The sequence below is a fragment of the Zea mays genome, chromosome 5, assembly GCF_902167145.1.
Source record: "Zea mays cultivar B73 chromosome 5, Zm-B73-REFERENCE-NAM-5.0, whole genome shotgun sequence".
NCBI classification, from domain to species: Eukaryota; Viridiplantae; Streptophyta; class Magnoliopsida; order Poales; family Poaceae; genus Zea; species Zea mays.
In genome coordinates, this window is record NC_050100.1 from 145,621,270 (window position 1) to 145,631,049 (window position 9,780).

Genomic DNA, 9,780 nt, shown 5'->3' on the forward strand with positions numbered 1-9,780 from the left:
ATTTGCAAGCATCTCAAAAGAATTTAATTTTCTCATTGCAATGTGATATCTCTCCTCACGCTCACTTCTAGTCCCTTCATGTAGAGCACAAATATCCATCCACAAGTCATGAGCATTTCTATGATTTCTTACTCTATTAAATACATCTTTACAAAGGCCTCTAAAAGAGTGTTTTTGGCCTTAGCATTCCACTTTTCATAATTAAACTCTTCTCCTACAAGATTTGTGGGATCTCTTGGTTCGAGGAACCCTTATGTGGCGGCTTTATAGACACTAATGTCTATAACCTCTAGGTAAGCTTCCATACGAATTTTCCAATATGGAAAATCGTCACCATAAAAAACGGGAGGAGGTCCATCCCCGCCGGACATCGCTACTCTAGCGGTTATGCTAATCTAAGAGCAACAAGGTTCTGATACCAATTGAAAGGATCACGATGCCCAAGAGGGGGGGTGAATTGGGTTTTTTCTAAAAATCAACAACAATTAAACCCTAAGCAAGAGCCCAACTTCATCCAACTACTAGCAATAAGAGAATACTACTAGAAAGACAACAATACTAAAACATTACTTCAACTACATGCTAAACAATTACACAAGGTAAAATGCTTGAATTAAAAGCGGAATGTAAAGCAAGGTTGAGAAGACTCCTCCAATTTTTTCCGAGGTATCGAAGAGTCGACACTCTTCCCTAGTCCTCATTGGAGCACCCGCGCAAGGGTATTTCTCCCCCTTGGTCCTCGCAATAACCAAGTGCTCACTATGAGATGATCCTTTGCCACTCTGTAAGGTGGATCCCTCACGACCGCTTACAATCTCGAGCCGGGTCACCAACAAATCCTCCAAGGTGATCACCGTGCTCCCAATGCCACCAAGCTGTCTAGGTGATGCCGATCACCAAGAGTAACAAGTCGTAGACTTTCACTTGACCAAGAGAAGCCTAATGCATGCGGTATGTGCTCTAGGTGGCTCTCACTTGCACTAATGAGGTCCTAATGCGGAATTAAGATTTTCTAATCACATCACTATGCTTTGTGGTGCTTGCAATGCTCTAGCAATGTATGGACATCAATATGGGCAACAAGACATTCAATATGGTGGGTGGAGGGGGTATAAATAGCCCCACCCACCAAACTAGTCGTTACCAGGGTCTCCTGCGCATGGGCGCACCGGACAGTCCGGTGTGCCACCAGTGCGCCAACGGTCGAATCCAACATCTAGTTATGACAACTATCCGTTGGGCTGATGGCACACCAGACAATGAACAGTTTATGTCCGGTGCACACCGGACAGTCCGGTGTGACGACTAAAATTCCAGTTCGCAACTCGTTGCTCTCGGGTTTTTCTAGGGGAGAGGCTCATCCCCCGGGCCTGACTGGCCCCACTGTCAAGGGCGCACCGGACAATTCGGTGCCCCTAAGACAGAAACCCTAAGTTCTTTTTCATTCTGATTTTTGAATCCATTTTCATTCTAACTCGTGAGTGTGTTATAGAGTGACACCTAGCACTAGATGTGAGTGTGAATATGCACCAACACTACACTAGAATTCTCTTGGTCAAACTACTTATCCACAACCCCTCTTTATAGTACGACTAAAATAAAATAGAAGACCTAATACTATACCGAGTGTCCGCAACTCTTTTGACCCTCGGAATACGAAGACCTTCATCTTTTGATTCGTCGTTTCAGCCGTCGCTTCAAGTTCTCATCTCGCGGATTGTTTTCACCATTGTAGTACAACTTCCTGTAATGCGACCTTCAAGTTCTCATCTCGCGGATTGTTTTCACCATTGTAGTACAACTTCATGTAATGCGACCTAACTTACCATTGTCTCTGCAAAACACACGTTAGTCATATATAATATTATGTTGTCATTAATCACTAAAACCAACCAGGGCCTAGATGCTTTCACACTACATGCTCACCATGGTGGTGAACCATCAGCGAGGTCCACCTGCTCAATGCCTTTGCCTTTTCCTACCCTCTAGCCACTAGTGTGGACCACCCTAGCAAGAAAGGAGGAAGAAGACCCCCTCTCTCTTTGTGTTGAGTCTGCCTCCCTATTGTAACACCTCAAAATCTTGTCTTAAGAATTTAGTAAAAGTCTCCAAATTTTTTTTGAGTAAATCCCCTAGAAAAGAATCTTCTCTTTTACAAAATAAACATGCCTTCTAATAAAGGACATCTATATGAGTTAGGTTCCCTCTTTTATTTGAACTATAAAATTTAAATAAAGCATCTTCTAGTAAAGGTTTTACACTGGAAATTTGCTACTCTTAAAAAAACAACTATTTTTATGTATGTGAATTTACATGTTTAAAAAAACATGATACTTAAATGAGATAATAATAAATATTTATACACTTTGCATCATGTTGGAGTTTATTTGATTGTGCATTTAAAAATAATAATAATAGAAATATACAAATGGTGAAATAGGTATTTAAACCTAAATTTGGAAGTTAAGATGTGAAGAAAGGAAGAAAATAAATATTATAAAATTCATAAAAAAACGTAAACTTTATCCATACTAGTAAGATTAAGATCCACCTTTAGTTTGAGCACAAAATTTATATTCATAGTTGAATTCAAATTCAAAACCTAAATATGAAATTGAGAGAAAATAGAAAATAGAAAAGAAAAACAAGAAAAACCCGTTGATGGGCCACACTCTCGCTTTCGGCCCAGCTCCCCTATCCCGCTCAACCCACGCCGTAACACTGTGCCACTTCCATGCAGGGCCCACGGGCAGCCACTCCATGCGCGCTATAGCCGTCCTGCCGCGCGGGCCCGCTTGTCGGACATCCAAGCCGTGTGCCATCTCACCCCGCATCCCAGCCAGCCTCTGCGCTCTCACGCTCGCTGCCATGTGGGCCACCTAGTCCGCGTCTTCTTCAACCGTCCGCAGAACTCGCGGGTAGCTCCGCGCCCGTCGCTCTCCTCTCGGCGCGCATGGCCGAGCCGTTGAAACGACCTGCGATTCGTGTGGACGGGCAGGCAGGGCTCCCTGCATCCATTAATTGGCCATGTGACCCGCGTGCAAGCCTCACCTGAAGTCTACCCCCACGGATAACTACCTCCTCCGCCATGGGCGCGCATGGGCTGACCAGCGACTTCCGTCGCGAAAGTCTGGGTAGCCATGCCGATCCTTGCGGACCCACTTCGCCGTTGTGGTGATAAAAGGAACCGCCGCACATAGGCCCTTTCGTTTTGCCTACTATTGTGCGCGCTGTGAGGGAGAGAAAGAACGCCGAGAGAGAGAGAATGAGCAAGCTGCGCCGCCACCGATCCGGGTTCGCCAAGGCGGAAGAGAGAGAAGAGGGTCGGAGCACTTCGCAGGAGGTCCCTGCAAGTCTTCATAGTCGCGTCGGGGGGGATTGTCAACGGGCGAGCCGGGAATTGGTCGCTGGAGTTCCAGCGCCGCCGCAAAGCCTCTGCTGGTCGACGTTCGGCTCCTATGCAACGCCACCGCCGGTGAGATCTCCCTCAATCGATTCGCATCCTCCGGTAGATCTTGTAGAAACTAATTGCACGCGAATTGGATCGCCTAGGCGCCTGGTCGGGGTACTCGTCGGCGCGGCTTGCCATGGGGAGGGCTCTGTGCCGCCGTGGCTTGGCGTTCAGCTAGGGAAGATGGATGGCGATGGCGCGGTTGCCGTCGATCCAAAAAAATGGGCGGCTAGGATTATGCGTCGCATACCGTTTCGGCCAGAATGTTTGGAACCGTGGATCGCGGGGTTAAGGGCTGGGATTAGAAGTAGAGTTCACCCCTTCGCGTGAGCAGATCTGGGCGTCGATAATTGATCGGATGGTCTGTATCGTGTACCGGTTAGATAATCTACTTAATCTAATCTTGGCCGCTCAGATTAGATCGTGCGGCTGGGGTACAAACGTACCTCTTCGCCGTTGCCTTTTTGCTTATGAGTCCCCGGAAAACGTCAAAATCAACCCTCCATCCCCCGCGGGGTATGCACGAGTCTTAGGGAAAAATATGATTTAGCTCCTAGGTTTCTGTTTATTTCACGCACAACCCAGAGTGTTGGTGAATCAGGGAAAATATTTATAAAATGATTTTCCAATATAGAAATAATTGCACAGACTTATTTAATTCATAGAAGATTCATATTAAGTCCAAATGAGTCCATTCCAATTTCTATAATTCCATAATATTATTGTTTATCACATAGTACCACGAATTTGACATGAAAGCCACTTTAAAATATATTTCCTAATTAATCTTATATCAAATACATAAAACCTTAGGAAATTCATAACTCTTTCGTTTTAATTCCGAATTGACTCGTTCAAGTTGCGTTAGACTCGTATAAACAATTACTATGCAATAACGACACTTATTATACTATGTCTCATTCTTTTATAATTAGGTCTTTATTTAACTGATGTTGGTTAGTGTGGTTAAATTGCTTATCATTATGGACTATTAGAATATGAGCTATGTTTAATTTATAACTTAGATTAAAGCTGAGATAATCATTTATAGAATAACCTCTTATGGTTTATAGTAACCAATTTATGATATAGTTTAATATTTTAATCACATAAATTCTCCATAAAATCATAACTCCTTAACCGTAACTCCGATTTTAGTGGTTCTTGTTCCCATGATCTCGTTACGACGCGTAGATTACGTAGTTCATTCGTATGTTTGGTGTGATGTTAATTTTGCCTATACATGTTTGTCTGTATTGCTACATTTAGCGGTGAGGACACGTGTCATCTGAAGAGCAAGTTGGTACCTGGAATCTCAAGTGCCAGGCAAGTTGTGCCCTTGATCACTTCTTTTTACCCAGTCATGTTCTTATTAATCATAATGATCTGCATAGGTTAATTTTGATGGGACCCAATAGGTTACCCTAGATTTGACTATCTTTATACCTTGTTTACCACTGAATTTTTGGGTAGTACATGCTATTGCTTTATGTGATTTTGGGTATGGAGATACACATTGTTCATGATTATATCTTTATTATCTGTTCATTATTTACTGTTCATGATAAGATCATTACGTTAATGGGAACATGGAGAACCACCCGGGAAAACAGTGCTACCACAAGGGTTTATGGACGCCCTTGGCTGACTAATTAGGAAAGCTAGTGGAGGACTACCTTACCCGAAAGGGGCAAGGGCAGTAGGGGAGTGGTCAGTGTAGGGAGGCCCTCGGGAGGATTTTGCTGCGATGGCGGTCCTGCAAGGGATTCCTGCATTGGAGCTTCCTATAAACTGTAGCGGGTTTTCTGAAGCTAGTGGAACTTTGTAAATGCCTCGTAGTGGTACCCTGCCTCGCTTCCTTGGTAGAGGTGTATGGAGTCTGATCAACTCTGTGGCAAATGGGTAACACGACTTGTGGGTAAAGATGCGCAACCTCTGCAGAGTGTAAAACTGGTATACTAGCCGTGCTCACGGTCATGAGCGGCTCGGACACTCACATGATTAAATTATGGAACTTAAACTCAATTTGTCATATGCATTGCATCGCAGGTGAGGTTGTTACTTTTGTTCTACTACTTAATTGGGCTGGTATTTACCTATACTTAGTAACTGCTAATAAAATTTTGACCAACTTTAAAAGCAATGCTCAGCTCTAACCATCCTCTTTGGTAAGCCTTACACTTCACGTGAGCTCCCACCTTTGGCGAGTTCATGCACATTATTCCCCACAACTTGTTGAGCGATGAACGTATGTGAGCTCACTCTTGCTGTCTCACACCCCCCCCACAGGTCAAGAACAGGTACCACAGGATGAGGCGCATGAAGGATGCTGTGGCGAGTTCGTGAGAGGTCTAGGTCGTCGTCTCCCAGTCAACTTTGGGTTGCTGGACCGTTGTCTCCTTATAATGTAATTATTTATTTATTTTGTACAGAACTCCTGTTATGTAGTAAAGATGTGACATTCGATCCTGTGCCATGATTCATCATATGTGTGAGACTTGGTCCCAGCACACCTGGTGATTATGTTCGCGCCCGGGTTTTGGACCCTAAAATCCGGGTGTGACACCTATGCAGCCACGCCATGAGCTAGAGCATGCCCCCGACCACGTGTTGCCACCCGAGTATCCGATTGAGTGTCACACAAGGATACCCGATTAGAATATCGGGCCGAGCTATGATAGCCCAAGTCATCAGCCCCACATGCACCATTCCTTACCATTAACGACCTCAGATGGCTATGCATATGTACTGGGTAACTTAACAAGGCTATCGATTTCATCAACTTAAACTCATCATACCAAGGATCTCCCACAAAACATGTATATTACAGTAATCCCATTCGATACACACATACTTCGGAGATAGAGCGGAAGACTTTACAAACATTCTTCACATTTCCAAAGCTCAAGTTTTATTACATAGAAAGAATTATTACAAGTCCTGATAGAACTTGAAATGCATAACTTAATTACAAAACCAGGAAGGCAGAACCCTTCCAAGGCTCACAAACACACCTAACTAATCATCCTTCAAAACTAGAAGCATCTTCTAGCCACAGGGACACCAAGAATACTCCTGATCACCTGCAACATCATGGGTTCGGAAACCCTGAGTACGGAGTGTACTTTCGCAAGTCTTACCTGACTAAGGAAAAAGACTCTCAAGGATATGCTGGATTTGGGAATCAAGGAAAGGCTTTTAGCAAGAATCAACTTTAATAGTTTGCAGAAAAGCTTACTAAAAGGAGTCCTTACTTTCAACATTTTAATGCTAGATTGAGTATTAATAGACCTTGTTTGTATCTAGTCTAATCTCATCATCTCATCAACACAACATTATTTTTACTCATTGTGATTCCATCCATGACTTAGATTGCAGGGCAGTGATCAAGTCTCTATTGTTTGAGGATATAATGGTGATTTGAATCGATTTACCCAGCTAGGGACCTCTAACCACACGACATATGTAACACTTAACCCTTGTATACGCCAACCTGCACCTGTGTTTCTCAAGACTAGAATGGGTTCCCGCTACCCGAGAGCATAGTTACTCCACCGTCCGGCCTCTTGCCACGGAGGGTAGACACTACTCTCACCATCTCCCATGCCCAGTGCGGGCGAGCTGTTCTGATATTGGTCCAGCGGAGATTAGGCTTACCCTGTCCCATACCAGGGCAGGTGGCCAGTTAATATATGCCTCGATCAGCAAGCCTACATTCCCTGTATTCTTTAATCAACTTGGGCAAAACATCACCTGTTCCTAGCCCAAGTCTCGATTTAAGTACTTTCATCCTTCGGACTTATTTGTGTACCTTAGGATGATGAAAACATCACATGGAACCTTGTATTACATCTCCCCATGATCTAGGTGAAAATATTCTTGTAGGTAGAGCCATCCTTCCTCAGGATAAATCCTGAGCTAGGCATTAGTGCAAAGGACAAACTCTATCTACAAGATTTACCTCTAGACAGGGCTAAGCAATTTTGTAAACAATATTTGATACTTCTAAAGAAGTATTTATAAAAGGAATGGATATCAAGGTAGTCTATGCATCAAATAGTTTCCAAGAAACTCCTATAAACTTAGTGCACATTTCACTAGACTTAAAGTGTATAAAAGTATTTTAAAAATACAAGGAATGGGCAAATTCACCGGGCTTGCCTTATTGCAGTGAAGAGGTTCTAGATCCCTTTATCAAATACCCAGTTAGATGGCTCCTCCACTTGATTAGCATACACTGGAGTAGACTCCTCCTTCCAACACAACTTCTTCTAGGTGTTTTAAAAGTCAATTACAAATAAATGAATGCTTATGTAATGATATGAAATACAAACTCTCACAAGGAGAGGTGGAGAACATAAACACCACAAAATAAAATACATGACAAGTATACACATACTTCTACCTAACTTAACACTTGATAAAAGTGACCAAATTGAATTTACTTAGGCAAACTAGAGAACTAATCCATCTTAGATCTCATCCAAAAGCTTACAACTCTTTAAGCAACTTCATTACTTCATGGTGTGTTTGGTTTATGGAGTCACTCTATGCTTCATGAGGTGATGCATCATAAGTTCATTCTATCAATTTTGGTGGAATCAACCCACTCCTCATGTATATACTAATTATTACTCCCTCCGTTTCTTTTTATTAGTCGCTGGATAGTGCAATTTTGCACTATCCAGCGACTAATAAAAAGAAACGGAGGGAGTAGCTTATAAGTAATGGGGTGGTGATAGATCAATATATTCTATTCCACAAACCAAATAAAAAGTGAGGAGTGAGAAGAAGATTGATCACTTCATTCCTTAAACCAAACACACTATTACTAAACTACTAGGTGTCCTCATTTCATAGGTGAAATCCTTTTCTTTTTGAGAAATAATTAGTTTACTAAGCCAAGCATATCCAAATAGTTCCAAAATTTTCCCAAAGGTTCACATTCGGATAACCAGACTCTCCAAGAATTTCCATAATTTTTGGTGTTATATTCTTGTTTCCAAAATTCAAATAGGCCTTCCAAAAGCACCTTTTCATCCATCGAAATTTTCTAACTGCCCTAAAAATCCTACAAATATTTTTATCAGGAATATCTTGATTTTAGACACTTAACAAAATTGGTCTCACTATTTTATCATGTTTCTAGAAGTTTTGGCATCATTTCCAAGTTTCTAGATAAAAGAAAAAGGAAAAACAGGCACAGTTCTGGGCTCAAACTGTTTGTGCGGCTCAGCGAACAGGCAGAGCTGGCCTGCGGTCGACGGCCCGTGCGCTCGCTCCTGTACTTTTGCACTAAAGCCCCCATCCTCTGACCGAATGAATTCGGGCTCTGGCCACTATTTGTTTGTGTCACTGCCAATTGCACAGACACCCCTCAGCTTCGGTTCATTCCCAGATTCTCAGCCACGACGCTCCCGCCCTACTCCGGCGAAATACGACCACGGCCACGGCGGCGCTGACTTCTGGCACCCTCAGACCGTCACTAGAACGTGTTCCTGACCCACGTGAACTAATCCCAAGGCTCCAACTCCCGAGCCGAGCACCAATCCTCACCAGCGACGGCACCGGTGAGGTTCTCGGTCCGGTGAGCTCGTTTCTCGGGCATCAATACAGTAGAGTTCAATCAAATGTCGTGGGGAGCATCAATGATATACCTAAACTTCGGTGCTCGCGAGGAATCGGCCGGAGAAAGCGTGAGTCACCCGGTCGGCGGTGAAGCTGTCTGTGGCGCCCATCTGCGGCGGCACAACCCTGTTCCGATCACCTGACAATGGTAGAGTTCAAAAGCTGATTTGCGTCAATGCGTGAGCTTCACTGACCACTAGAGACCACATAACAAGTGTCGCCTGGGCATGCAACCCTGGCCAAGGTGAGATGAGCATTCGGGTGGACTTGGTCACCACACTGGTGATGGTGTGCCAGGCTCTGGAGCAACTCGATCTTGGGACAGAGAAGAGGGTTACATCAGCAGTAGCACAAGGAATCCATACTCCTTTAGCTAGAACTTGAGGGTAGACAGGAGGTTTCACTGAATCAAGTTTGCAGTCACTGAATATATAGGCAGAGAAAGGGGGAGGGAACTATCGAGCTTAGCTACAACTTGATGATTGGTTCAGCTTTTTTCTGACCAGCTTTTCCGAAAATCTAGCTGTATGGAGAATCTGGCTGTGTAGAGAATCTGAGTATCATTAGGATTACGTGCAGAGGAAGATAAAGTTATCCATGAGACTCAGGATCTATAAAGTGATGGATTACTACTATTGCGACGACTCAACCGATTATATGTTTATGTTGATTTTAAATGGTTTTTACCCAAACGAATTTTA

At 43.4% G+C, this 9,780-nt stretch overlaps 1 long non-coding RNA gene across 1 annotated transcript; it reads right to left on the reverse strand.

Annotated features, from left to right (window-relative positions):
• Positions 1–6,326: 6,326 nt before the first annotated feature.
• Positions 6,327–9,518, reverse strand: LOC103626989 (uncharacterized). Its single transcript, XR_002262367.3, has 2 exons — positions 9,109–9,518; positions 6,327–7,722 (listed from the first exon to the last, which is right to left on the reverse strand). It is a non-coding gene; the product is annotated as an uncharacterized lncRNA (long non-coding RNA).
• Between the last annotated feature and the right edge of the window lie 262 nt (positions 9,519–9,780).